The following is a 12,985-nucleotide window of genomic DNA, read 5'->3' as shown; positions in this document are numbered from 1 at the left end:
ACTTAAAATTTTGCTCGCCCTTGAGCAAGAGAAGAAAGAATAGATGAAGAAGAAGAAGAAAATATGGAGGAGAGGAGGGAGTGATGCACGGAAAACTTGTCTCTCAACAAATCTCCCTTCGGCAAGTGTACCGAATTTGTCGTCAAGTAAAAACTCACAATAGAGTGAGGTCGAATCCCACAGGGATTGATTGATCAAGCAACTTTAATTAGAAGAATGTTCTAGTTGAGCGAATTCAGAATTTGGGTTGAGAGTTGCAGAAAATAAAATGGCGGGAATGTAAATAACAGAAAAGTAAATGCTAGAATTAAAGGACTGGAAGTAAATGACTGAAAATAAATTGCAGAATTGTAAATGGGAATGGGGGATTTGCTCATAAAAGTAAATGGCAGAAATTAAAGAAAATGGGTAAGATCAGAGATGGGGAGTTCATTGGGCTTAGGAGATGTTACAATTCTCCGGATCAAGTTCATTTTAATCTCTTCCTCAATCAATGCACTCATTGATCTCCTTGGCAATCTTAAGTGATTGAATTACAATTTCTTGCAATTCAATCTCTCAAATCTTGATCAATTGCCAATTCCTTGGTCAATTGCTCATGAGAAGAGATAAAGTATGGTCACTGATTATACCACATGCATTTCCCAAATCAAGTATTGAGAGGGTTATAGTCACATACCCATCCAAACCCAATTTGGTCCAGCATGAGAAAGCATTTCTAGCTTGATCTCTTCATTCCTCTTTCAAGGTTTAAAAGAGATCCAAGTTTGAATAGATTCTCTTCCAAGATAACTACTCAATTGGATGAAGATCGAAAGCTTTCAAGTAAAATCAAGAGAAAAGATAGAAGAAGAATAATGAAAATTAGTATTGATCCATCAAATTACAACAAAGCTCCCTAACCCAATGAAAGGGGTTTAGTTGTTCATAGCTCTTGAAAATGAAAACAAAGATGGAGAATACATCATAATACTAGAAAATGCAGAGAAAGTAAAATGCAGAGAGTAGTTCTCTTTTTCCAGCCTCTAGAACTCCTTTTACAATTCAAAGCTACTCCTATATATATTACTCTTCTCAGCTTCTAGTTTGCTCTTCAAGTCTTGGGCCTTTGGATCTTGAGTTTGAAGCAGTTCTTTTCTTCATTTGGGCTTGGCTTTACTTGCAGAGAGAAAGTGCTAAGTGGGCAGAGACTTCAGCTCAGGGCGTTAGGGGTGTTAACATTTATTGAAAGTATAAGTTCGAGAACGTTAGTGACACTTAACATTTTCACTAACGTTCCAATGTACCCCTTTGCCTCACGTTAGAGCCCATGTTAACTATGTTAACGTGGCTTCTAACGTGGCCTTGCCAAACTTCGAGAACGTTAGTGACACTCAACATTGTCACTAACGTTCCAGTGTGCCCCTTTTTGCTTCACGTTAAAGCTCCACGTTAACTAGGTTAACGTGGTTTCTAACGTGGCCTTGCCAACCTTCGAGAACTTTAGTGACACTCAACATTGTCACTAACGTTCCAATGTGCCCCTAGATCTCACGTTAGAGTCCACGTTAACTAGGTTAACGTGGCTTCTAACGTGGCCATTCTTAGCCATCCCTACGTTAGTGACAATGTTGAGTGTCACTAACGTTGGCTCATCATTCATTCCTCATCGTTAGCTTCCATGTTAACTAAGTTAACGTGGAAGTTAACGTGGCTCCTTGGGGGGTTGTGTGGTTGCTTCCAACGTTAGTGACAATGTTGAGTGTCACTAACGTTGGCGATAACTCTCATTTCTTACGTTAGCTCCCACGTTAACTTGGTTAACGTGGGAGTTAACATGGTGTGTTGCATCCTTAGACCAACGTTAGTGACAATGTTGAATGTCACTAACGTTGGCTTCTCTTCCCCCTTTAACGTTAGAGGCCACGTTAACTAGGTTAACGTGGGCTCTAACGTGGCCACTCATGAGTGTTTGCCAATGTTAGTGACAATGTTAAGTGTCACTAACGTTGGCTCAACTTCCCTTTTCCACGTTAGAGTTCACGTTAACTTAGTTAACGTGACTCTTAATGTGGGCAATGATGGCTATGAGAGTGTCATTGGCAATCACTTTTCTCATTAACCTTGCAAGTTTCCTCCCTTTCCTTGCTTCCTTTGGTCCTGAAATCAAGCAATAGAGTGCATCAAAGTTCTAGTCCAAGTCATGGGCAATGCAACATACAATTTGTCACTAAACTTATGCAAAATCCTCATGAAATAATATAAAATGCACAATGTATGCTTGAGTCAAGGTGTAAGTGAATATCTACCCAAAACTAGCTTATTTCCTAAGGAAATGCATGAAACTAACCTAAAAATAGTAAAGAAAAGGTCAGTGAAACTGGCCAAGATGCCCTGGCATCAGGGAGAGGTGTATTCGGCCAAGAAGGGGAAAAGAGGGTTGTGTTGTGTGAAAATGAGGAAGAATGGAAGGCTTTATATAGGAGGGGAGGGGGTTAGTTTCGGCCATATAGGGTGGGTTTGGGTGGGAAATTGATTTTGAATTTTGAAGGTAGGTGGAGTTTATGAGGTAGGTTTATGGGGAAGAGTGGATGGATGTGAGTGGTGAAGTGGTGATAGGGAAGAGAGATTGAGGTGATTGGTGAACAGTTTTGGGGAAGAGAGGATGAACATTGAGAAGAGGGAAGAGAGTGAGTGGTGGTAGGTGGGGATCCTGTGAGGTCCACAGATCCTGAGGTATCAAGGATTTGCATCCCTGCACCAATTAGGCATGTAAAATGCCTTTGCATGCAATTCTGGCGTTTAAACCCTGACTTGATGCTTGTTCTGGGCATTCAGCGCCCAGATGCAGCATATATTGGGCGTTGAACGCCAGCCAGATGCTTGTTTCTGGCGTTCAGCGCCAGCTCTTCCTCAGTGTGCATTTCTGGCGTCTGAATGCTAGGATGCTGCTTGTTTCTGGCGTTCAACGCCAGATCCATGCTCTGTTCTGGCGTTGAACGCCAGCCAGATGCTCCTTACTGGCGTTTAAATGCCAGTAAGATCCTCCTCCAGGGTGTGATTTTTCTTCTGCTGTTTTTGATTCCGTTTTTGATTTTTCTATTTATTTTGTGACTCCACATGATCATGAACCTATGAAGACATATAACTAATAAAAAATATAATTAAATAAAAATTGGGTTGCCTCCCAACAAGCACTTCTTTAATGTCAATAGCTTGACAGTGGGCTCTCATGGAGCCTCACAGATGTTCAGAGCATTGTTGAGACTTCCCAACACCAAACTTAGAGTTTGGATATGGGAGTTCAACACCAAACTTAGAGTTTGGTTGTAGCCTCCCAACACCAAACTTAGAGTTTAACTGTGGGGGCTTTAGTTGACTCTACAGTGAGAGAAGCTTTTTATGCTTCCTCTCCATGGGTACAGAGAGAGATCCTTGAGTTTTAAACACAAGGTTGTCCTCATTTAATTGAAGGATCAATTCTCCTCTGTCCACATCAATCACAACTCTTACTGTGGCTAGGAAGGGTCTTCCAAGAATGATGGATTCATCCTCATCCTTCCCAGTATCCAGGATTATGAAATCAGCAGGGATGTAAAGGTCTTTAACCTTTACTAACATGTCCTCTACTTGTCCATAAGCTATTTTCATGGATTTGTCTGCCATTTCTAATGAGAAATTGGCTTCCTGTACCTCAAGGGTTCTTAGTTTCTCCATTATAGAGAGTGGCATGAGGTTTATTCCTGACCCAAGGTCACACAGAGCCTTCTCAAAGGTCATGGTGCCTATGGTACAAGGTATTAAGAACTTTCCAGGATCCTGTTTCTTCTGAGGCAATGTCAGTTGATCCAGATTACTCAGGTCATTGATGAGCAAGGGAGGTTCATCTCCCCAAGTCTCTTTACCAAATAAATTGGCATTCAGCTTCATGATTGCACCAAGGAACTTGGTAACTTGCTCTTCAGTAACATCCTCATTCTTTTCAGAAGAAGAATACTCTTCAGAGCTCATGAATGGCATAAGGAGGTTCAATGGAATCTCTATGGTCTCTAGATGAGTCTCAGATTCCTTTGGTTCCTCAAAGGGGAACTCCTTATGGATCACTGGACGTCCCAGGAGGTCTTCCTCCTTGAGATTCACGTCCTCCCCTTCCTCTCTAGGTTTGGCCATGTTGACTATGTCAATGGCCTTGCATTCTCCTTTTGGATTTTCTTCTGTATTGCTTGGGAGAGCACTAGGAGGGATTTCAGTGATCCTTTTACTCAGTTGGCCCACTTGTGCCTCCAAATTTCTAATTGAGGACCTTGTCTCATTCATGAAACTTATAGTGGCCTTGGACATATCAGAGACTAAGTTTGCTAAATTAGAGGTATTTTGTTCAGAGTTCTCTGTCTGTTGCTGAGTGGATTATGGAAAAGGCTTGCTATTGCTAAACCTGTTTCTTCCACCATTATTAAAGCCTTGTTGAGGCTTTTGTTGATCCTTCCATGAGAAATTTGGGTGATTTATCCATGAGGGGTTATAGGTGTTTCCATAAGGTTCACCCATATAATTTACCTCTGCTATTGCAGGGTTCTCAGGATCATAAACTTCTTCTTCAGAAGATGCCTCTTGAGTACTGTTGGATGCAGCTTGCATTCCATTCAGACTCTGAAAAATCATATTGACTTGTTGAGTCAATATTTTATTCTGAGCAAATATGGCATTCAGAGTATCAATTTCAAGAACTCCCTTCTTCTGAGGTGTCCCATTACTCACAGGATTCCTCTCAGAAGTGTACATGAACTGGTTATTAGCAGCCATGTTAATGAGTTCTTGAGCTTCTGCAGGCGTTTTCTTTTGGTGAATGGATCCACCTGCAGAAGTATCCAATGACATCTTAGCTAATTCAGACAGACCATCATAGAATATATCCAGGATGGTCCATTCTGAAAGCATGTCAGAAGGACACTTTTTGGTCAGTTCCTTGTATCTCTCCCAAGCTTCATAGAGGGATTCACCTTCTTTCTGTCTGAAGGTTTGAACATCCACTCTAAGCTTGCTCAGCTTTTGAGGAGGAAAGAACTTGGCTAAGAAAGCCTTGACCAGCTTATCCCAAGAGTTCAGGCTATCCTTAGGTTGAGAGTCCAACCATATTCTAGCTCTGTCTCTCACAGCAAAAGGGAACAGCATGAGCCTGTAGATTTTAGGATCTACTCCATTAGTCTTAACAGTATCACATATCTGCAAGAATTCAGTTAAGAACTGAAAAGGATCTTCAGATGGAAGTCCATGAAACTTGCAGTTCTGCTGCATCAGAGAAACTAATTGAGGTTTCAGCTCAAAATTGTTTGCTCCAATGGCTGGAATGGAGATGCTTCTTCCATGTAAATTGGAATTAGGTGCAGTAAAGTCACCAAGCATCCTCCTTGCATTATTATTATTTTCGGCTGCCATCTCCTCTTCCTGTTCGAAAATTTCTGTAAGGTTATCTCTGGATTGTTGTATCTTAGCTTCTCTTAGTTTCCTTTTCAGAGTCCTTTCAAGTTCAGGGTCTGCTTCAACAAGAATGTTCTTGTCCTTGCTCCTGCTCATATGAAAAAGAGAGAACAGAAAAATAATAATAATAGGGATCCTTTTTACCCAGGTATATAGGTTCCCCTGTGTGAGTAGAAGGAGAAAAGAATGTAATGTAAAGAAGGGAAGAAGAGAAAATTCGAACACAGATGGAAGAAAGGGTTCGAATTTGAGTGAGATGAAGTGTTAGTAGATGAATAAATAAATAGAAGGAGATGAGAGAGAGAGAGGTTTTTCGAAAATTATTTTTGAAAAATGGTTAGTGATTTTCGAAAATTAAAAGAAGAAATAAATTAAAATTTGAAACAATTAGTTAATTAAAAAGAATTTTTGAAAAAGAGGGAGGGATTTTCGAAAATTAGAGAGGGATAGTTAGTTAGGTAGTTTTGAAAGAGATAAGAAACAAACAAAAAGTTAGTTAGTTAGTTGAAACAAATTTGAAAATCAATTTTTGAAAAGATGAGAAGATAAGAAGTTAGAGACGATATTTTAAAATCAAATTTTTGGAAAAGATATGTTAAACAGATATGATTAAAAAGATATGATTTTGAAAAAGATAAGATACACAGATATTTTTTAAAAGATATGATTGAAATTAGTTTTGAAAAAGATTTGATTTTTTAAAATCACAATTAATGACTTGATTCACAAGAAATCACAAGATATGATTCTAGAACTTAAAGTTTGAATCTTTCTTAACAAGTAAGTAACAAACTTGAAATTTTTTTTTGAATCAAAACATTAATTGTTGATGATATTTTCGAAAATTATGAGATAAAATTAAGAAAAATATTTTTGAAAAATATTTTTAAAATTTTTTAAAATAAATAAGAAAAATGAAAAAGATTTGATTTTTGAAAATTATTTTTAAAAAGATAAGATTTTCAAATTGAAAATTTGATTTGACTCCTAAGAAACAACTAAATTTTAAAAAGTTTTGAAAAAGTCAATTCAAAATTTTTGAAAATTTATGAGTGAAAAAGGGAAAGATATTTTTTTGATTTTTGAATTTTTAATGAAGAAAGAGAAAAATATGAAAAAGACTCAATGCATGAAAATTTTGGATCAAAACATGTGATGAATGCAAGAACACTATGAATGTCAAGATGAACACCAAGAACACTTTGAATGTCAAGATGAACACCAAGAACATATTTTTTTGAAAAATTTTCAAGAAAAGAAAACATGCAAGATACCAAACTTAGAAAATTTTCATGTATAGACACTATGAATGCAAGAATGCATGTGAAAAACAAGAAAAGACACAAAACAAGAAAATATGAAGATCAAACAAGAAGACTGGCCAAGAACAACTTGAAGATCATGAAGAACACTATGAATGCATGAATTTTCGAAAAATGCAAAGATTTTTTTTTTTAGAAAAAAATGCAAATGACACCAAACTTGAAATTGACTCAAGACTCAAACAAGAAACACAAAATATTTTTTGATTTTTATGATTTTATGATTTTTTTGGATTTTTTCGAAAATTAATGTGAAAAAGAAAATAAGAATTCCAAAATCTTTAAGAAGAATTCCAGGAATCTTTCAATATTAGCCCAAAGCTCCAATCAAAGGGTTGGACATGGCTTAATAGCCAGTCAGCTTTAGGATATAAATCAGGCATGCAACAGCTGATATTCAAATTAACTTGCCTCTATGCTGATGGTTGGAAGCCCCTATCCAAAAGAATTAGACCTGGCTTTACAGCTAGCCAGGCTTCAACATGCTTCATGAAACTCTAGAATTCATTCTTAAAAATTCTGAAGAAAAATATATTTTATTTTTTTTGAAAATATTTTTTTTTCAAATATTAATTGGGAAAAACGAAAAAGAAGAAAATATTTTTGAAAAATTTTTGAAAACTTTTTGAAAATAAAATAGGAAGAAAATTACCCAATCTGAGCAACACGATGAACCGTCAGTTGTCCAAACTCGAACAATCCCCGGCAACGGCACCAAAAACTTGGTATGTGAAATTGTTACTCTGAGGTTGTAAAATTTGTTGTTCGTTCTCTCCCTGGCAATGGCTCCAAAAACGTGTGCACAGTACCATGGTCCAAACATAACTTCACAACTTCGCACAACTAATCAGCAAGTGCACTGAGTCATCCAAGTAATAAAACCTTACGTGAGTAAGGGTCGATCCCACGGAGATTGTTGGTATGAAGCAAGCTATGGTCATCTTGTAAATCTCAGTCAGGCGGATATCAAATGGTTATGGAGTTTTCGAATAATAAAAATAAATAAACATAAAATAAAGTTAGAAATACTTATGTAATTCATAGGTGAGAATTTCAGATAAGCGTAAAGAGATGCTTTCGTTCCTCTGAACCTCTGCTTTCCTGCTGTCTTCATCCAATCAGTCCTACTCCTTTCCATGGCTAGCTTTATGTAAGGGCATCACCGTTGTCAATGGCTACATCTCATCCTCTCTGTGAAAATGGTCCAATGCGCTGTCACTGCATGGCTAATCATCTGGAGGCATCACCGTTGTCAATGGCTACATCCCATCCTCTCTGTGAAAATGGTCTGATGCGCTGTCACTGCATGGCTAATCATCTGGAGGTTCTCGATCATACTGGAATAGGATTTACTATCCTTTTGCGTCTGTCACTACGCCCAGCACTCGCGAGTTTGAAGTTCGTCACAGTCATTCAATCCCTGAATCCTACTCAGAATACCACAGACAAGGTTTAGACTTTCCGGATTCTCATGAATGCCGCCATCAATCTAGCTTATACCACGAAGATTCTGATTAAGGGATCCAAGAGATACTCATTCAATCTAAGGTAGAACGGAAGTAGTTGTCAGGCACACGTTCGTAGGGAATGATGATGATTGTCACGTTCATCACATTCAGGTTGAAGTGCGAATGAATATCTTAGAAGCGGAATAAGTTGAATTGAATAGAAAAACAGTAGTACTTTGCATTAATCTTTGAGGAACAGCAGAGCTCCACACCTTAATCTATGGAGTGCAGAAACTCTACCGTTTGAAAATGCATAAGTGAAATGGTCCAGGCATGGCCGAATGGCCAGCCCCCATGTGTGATCAATATGATCCAAAGATGAACTAAAAATCATAAGATGTCTAATACAATAGTAAAAAGTCCTATTTATACTAAACTAGTTACTAGGGTTTACAGAAGTAAGTAATTGATGTATAAATCCACTTCCGGGGCCCACTTGGTGTGTGCTTGGGCTGAGCTTGAAGTTTACACGTGGAGAGGTCATTCTTGGAGTTGAACGCCAGTTTGTAACGTGTTTCTGGTGTTCAATTCTGGCTTGTGACGTGTTTCTGGCGTTTAACTCCAGACTGTAGCATAGAACTGGCGTTCAACGCCCTTTTGCATCCTCTAAACTCGGCCAAAGTATGGAAATCCCTGGATGTCTACTTTCCAACGCAATTGGAAGTGCACCATTTTGAGTTCTGTAGCTCCAGAAAATCCACTTTGAGTGCAGGGAGGTCAGAATCCAACAGCATCAGCAGTCTTTCTTCAACCTCTGAATCTGATTTTTGCTCAAGTCCCTCAATTTCAGCTAGAAAATACCTGAAATCACAAAAAAACACACAAACTCATAGTAAAGTCCAGAAATGTGAATTTAACATAAAAACTAATAAAAAAATCCCTAAAAGTAACTAGATCCTACTAAAACATACTAAAAACAATGCCAAAAAGCGTATAAATTATCCGCTCTTCAGCCATCCATGGCTGTAATTGCCACCTTGATTATACCCTTGGTTGGGGCGGTCATAGAAGTTATGAGTGGCTGCCATGGTGTTGTCTTCCTGCTGGAGCTGCAGACATTCATCAGTATAATGGCTATAATCAGCACAGATTTCGTAAACTCTCTATGGGACTAACTGTTGGCCTTGCTGTGGTGGAGAAGGTTGAGCTTGCTGAACTTGTTGTTGATTCAATTGCATCTGCTTCAGCAAGTTAGTCATTTCACAGATACTCTGAGTTAGAGCAGCAGTCTCTCTGCTAGAGGATACTTCTGTGACGGCTTTTGAACGGCCTCATTTTTGCCTGTGATTCTGAGTAGATTCAGCTAAGTCGCTGATCAGTTGCCATGCCTCATCAGTGGTCTTGTAGTTTTTCATAGACCCATTGCTAGCACTTTCCAATGTGGTTTTATCTTGGGGTCTCATGCCCTGTGTGACGTAACCGAGTAACACTATCTTGTCAATCATATGGTGGGGGCATGCTTCCAGAAGATTATTGAAACGCTCCCAGTATTCATAGAGAGTCTCAGATTCGTCCTGAACAATCATAGAAATGTCTTTCCTCAGTTTATCAGTAACTTCAACTGGAAAGAACTTTTCCAAAAATTCTCTTCTAAGTGTATCCCAGTTAGATATAGTTGCTACGGGTTGAGTGTAGTACCACTCTCTTGCCTTTCCCTCAAGAGAAAACGGGAAAGCTTTCAACAAAATTGAAGTTTCATCTGTACCATCACGCCTGATGATGTGTGGAAAATGATCCAACACAAAACTCACCGGCAAGTGTACCGGGTCGCATCAAGTAATAATAACTCACATGAGTGAGGTTGATCCCACAGGGATTGAAGGATTGAGCAATTTTAGTTTAGTGGTTGATTTAGTCAAGCGAATCAAGTATTGGTTGAGTGATTTGTATTTGGCAGAAACTAAATTGCATGAATAATAAAGAGAGAGGGAAAAATTGCAATGAATTAAAGAGAACAGAAAATAAAAGTGCTGAATCTTAAAGAACAAGTAAATTAAATTGCAGAAACTTAGATTGCAAGAAATGTAAATAACTGAATCTTAAAGTGCAAGAATTGTAAATTGCAGGAATTATAAAAGGGATTGGGAGTTGGGATTACAGAATTTAAACAAGCAGAAGTAAATTGCAACAAACAGAAGAGCAAAAGATGAATTGAATTGAAATAGATCTCAAACAGAGAAGTTAAAGTGCTTGAAGAATTAAAACAGGAATTGACTGATGCTTAGTTGCAGCAATTTAAAAGAATGTTGAAGATCTCAGGAGTGGAAGAGACTAGAAAACAAGTCTAGATCTCAAATCCTTCCTTGATCCAACAAGAGCAATTGCAAAAGGAAATAAAAAGTAAGTTGCAGAAGTAAATTGCAGAAAAGTAGATGAAGATGCAGTAAACAGAAATTGAAATTCAATTATGCAGAAGAAGTAAACAAGCGATCTCAAGGTGAGATTGAAATAGAAGTTCTTCAATTCTTCACCCAAGATCAAAAGCAAGAAAATAAAAGAGTGCTCAAGCAAGAACAAGGAAGAAGAGAGATCAATTCCCCTTCCCAATTCTCTTAGATCCAAGTTCAAAGTTAAAGCTCAAAATTACATAAAAATGGAAATTCAAAGAAAGCCAAAAGTAAAAGTAAAAAATGCTAGATGATCAAAGTCCCTTGTAAATCAAACTAACACCTATTTATACACTTCCTAATTTAGATCTAAGAATTTGGGTGGCTTTTAAATTTGGTGAAGAAATGAATTAAATTGAATTTTTAGTGAATTTTGGCCCAAAATGCATTTCCCAGGGGAAGGTTCGGCTCTTGGCAAGAGCTTTGGCCAAGAGCTTTGGTTCCCTTTCCTTCCAATGTGTTGCGCACGGTCCTTTGTGACAAGAGAACAAAGCTCTTTGCAAGAGCTTGAACCAAGAGCTTTACTTGTCCTTGAGGTCCTTAGTTCAAGTCTTGGGTGGAGCACTTGTGGAGCTAATTTCCTTGGCACAAGAGGAGCGCCTAAAGCTTTGCTTCCTTGAGGTGCCCGGTTCAATCCTTGGTGAAGGAAGTTGCTGGCCATTTTCCTTGGCAAATGAGTGGCGCACAAGGCCTTACTTCCTTGAGGTGCCTAGTTCGAACCTTGGTGAGTGAAAACAAGCTAATTTTGGCTTGTTTTTCCTTGTGATGTAGCGCTAGCCCCCTCCCCTTGGTCATGGGTTCAAGTCTTGGTGAGTGCATTAGTGAGCTTTTCCTTCTTGATTTTCTCCAAGGCATGCCCGAAAAAGCTCTTTGGCAAGAGCTTCAAAGCTCTTGGCAAGAGCTTGGCTCTTGTTTCCTTCATCCATGTGCTCTTGATAAAGCTCTTGGCAAGAACTTCAAAGCTCTTGGCAAGAGCTTGGCTTTTGATTCTTTGAAGGAATGCTCTCCACAAGAGCTTTAAAGCTCTTGGCAAGAGCTTTATACCCTTGTTTCTTGAATGCACCCATGCTTCTCCTTCTTTGAGCCACGCTTCTTTTCCTTGTGCCATGCTTTCTTTCTTTACTTAGATCATGCTCCTTAGGCTACGCTTTTCTTATTTTTTTTCTTTTCTTCACCTACAAGTAATCAAAACAACCAATCAAAGTATCACAAAATTCACAAAGCCTAAAATTCATTTAAAACCAATTAATTTTAGTTTAAACTTCATGATTTTGCATCAATTAAAGAGTGGTTGATTGATTCAAAGAGATCATGTAATTCCACTCCAAATTGCTAACTTACAATGCAAGAAAGTGCATAAAACCTAATAAAAACAAAGAAAAAAACTAGTAAAACTAGGCTAAGATGACTTGTCATCACAACACCAAACTTAAAACTTGCTTGTCCACAAGCAAGAAGATAATTATGCTCAAAGGTTCTTTCAACTGGAATGGATTGATGAATAACTTGTACTGTCCTGTGAGTGAAGTGATTAAGTGACAGTGGTGTGAACTCTAAATTATATGCTCATACAAGGGCTTCAGTCCTTACTAGTCCCTACATCATGGAAGTCTTAGGTCTTAGGGCTTTCATCCAAATGGTATCATGGAGATCTCTTTATATGTAATCACCTTGAAGCAGCTTATGATTTCTATGTTTTGACCTTGACTCTAAGTGTCATGTCTCAAAGTGGCTCTTTAGATAAGCTTTCAATCAATACTCTTAAACCAGTTGGTTTTACGGTATTAGGTGTTAAAGCACCCCTAAGGATTTACTTGCTCAAGCCTCTCTCTTTGACACATTCGACCACAAGCATTTACTAGGATAACAACTCTTTGAGTTCTTGTTTCTTTCTTCTTTTCTGCCTAATAATTGATGCTCAGAGCCTTGGGCCATGTTCTTTTGTTTTTGTATTTTCTTTATTTTCTCTTGTTTGCTGCTTCTTGGATCAATAAATGTTTGAGAATCTCCACAATACTTCTTTGAAATCTATGTCCTGCCTATGAGCTCCCATGCAAGTTTTCATAAGCATGCAACCTCAATGCATAATCGTACAACTAGAACCACCACTTCTCCTAATCTTTTGCTTGCCTTAAAATCGTTTAATTCCTCAATCCTTCTTTTCAAAGAACTTTCATATGGTGCATTTTTGAGATATTGAGTGCAAACAAGTTTGGAGATTATAGGATTGTGAATGATCAAGCATCTTAATTATTGAATTACAGAGAAACTATTCTAGACAGGAAGACAGATAGGGGTATATTATCACTTT

General features: G+C 38.1%; 2 non-coding genes across 2 annotated transcripts; both read left to right on the top strand.

The window, feature by feature from the left end:
• The first annotated feature begins 4,911 nt into the window (after positions 1-4,911).
• Positions 4,912-5,019, top strand: LOC148573658 (small nucleolar RNA R71). The gene has a single exon (XR_015906550.1). It is a non-coding gene; the product is annotated as a small nucleolar RNA R71 (small nucleolar RNA).
• A 4,707-nt stretch (positions 5,020-9,726) lies between these two features.
• LOC148573657 (small nucleolar RNA R71) lies at positions 9,727-9,834 on the top strand. Its single transcript, XR_015906755.1, has one exon. It is a non-coding gene; the product is annotated as a small nucleolar RNA R71 (small nucleolar RNA).
• Positions 9,835-12,985: the final 3,151 nt, after the last annotated feature.

This window comes from Arachis ipaensis, chromosome B2 (assembly GCF_059453495.1).
Source record: "Arachis ipaensis isolate K30076 ecotype BB chromosome B2, ASM5945349v1, whole genome shotgun sequence".
In the NCBI taxonomy this organism is placed as follows: domain Eukaryota; kingdom Viridiplantae; phylum Streptophyta; class Magnoliopsida; order Fabales; family Fabaceae; genus Arachis; species Arachis ipaensis.
This window is presented reverse-complemented; position numbering and strand designations above follow the sequence as displayed.